This window comes from Arachis duranensis, chromosome 7, assembly GCF_000817695.3.
Source record: "Arachis duranensis cultivar V14167 chromosome 7, aradu.V14167.gnm2.J7QH, whole genome shotgun sequence".
Classification (NCBI taxonomy): domain Eukaryota; kingdom Viridiplantae; phylum Streptophyta; class Magnoliopsida; order Fabales; family Fabaceae; genus Arachis; species Arachis duranensis.
The window spans coordinates 59,174,564-59,175,894 of NC_029778.3; positions in this window are offsets into that span (position 1 = coordinate 59,174,564).

Sequence of the window (1,331 nt, forward strand, 5' to 3'; positions counted from 1 at the left end):
TGTGGTTCGGCCAAAGGGGGAGAAGTAGTGTTTAGGTTGTGTGAAAATGAAGGATTGAAGATGGGTTTATATAGGGGTGAGGAGAGGGGTAGGGTTCGGCTATGGGAGGGTGGGTTTGGGTGGGAAAGTGGTTTGAATTTGAATGGTGAGGTAGGTGGGGTTTTAAGGATGGATGTGAGTGGTGAAGAGAAAGATGGGATTTGATAGGTGAAGGGTTTTTGGGGAAGAGGTGTTGAGGTGATTGGTGAATGGGTGAAGAAGAGAGAGAGTGGTGGGGTAGGTGGGGATCCTGTGGGGTCCACAGATCCTGAGGTGTCAAGGAAAAGTCATCCCTGCACCAAGTGGCGAGCAAAATTGCTCCCTGTGCCAATTCTGGTGTTAAACGCCGGGCTGGTGCCCATTTCTGGCGTTTAACGCCAAGTTCTTTCCCTTTTCTGGCGTTTAACGCCAGTCTGGTGCCCCTTTCTGGCGTTAAACGCCCAGAATGGTGCCAGACTGGGTGTTAAACGCCCATCTGCTAGCCTTACTGGCGTTTAAACACCAGCAAGTTCTCCTCCAGGGTGTGCTGTTTTTCTTTCTGTTTTTCTTTCTGTTTTTACTTTTTCAATTGATTTTGTGACTTCTCATGATCATCAACCTACAGAAAATATAAAATAACAAAAGAGGATAGATAAATATAATAAGATTGGGTTGCCTCCCAACAAGCGCTTCTTTAATGTCATTAGCATGACAGTGGGCTCTCATGGAGCCTCACAGATACTCAGAGCAATGTTGGAACCTCCCAACACCAAACTTAGAGTTTGAATGTGGGGGTTCAACACCAAACTTAGAAGTTGGTTGTGGCCTCTGATGAGCGGATAATTTGTACGCTTTTTGGCATTGTTTTTAGTATGTTTTTGGTATGATCTAGTTAGTTTTTAGTATATTTTTATTAGTTTTTTAGTTAAAATTCACTTTTCTGGACTTTACTATGAGTTTGTGTGTTTTTCTGTGATTTCAGGCATTTTCTGGCTGAAATTGAGGGACCTGAGCAAAAATCTGATTCAGAGACTAAAAAGGACTGCAGATGCTATTGGATTCTGACCTCCCTGCACTCGAAGTGGATTTTCTGGAGCTACAGAAGCCCAATTGGCGCACTCTCAACGGCGTTGGAAATTAGACATCCTGGGCTTTCCAGCAATATATGATAGTCCATACTTTGCCCAAGATTTGATGGCCCAAACCGGCGTTCAAAGTCACCCTCAGAAATCCCAGCGTTAAACGCCGGAACTGGCACCAAAATGGGAGTTAAACGCCCAAACTGGCACCAAAGCTGGCGTTTAACTCCAAGA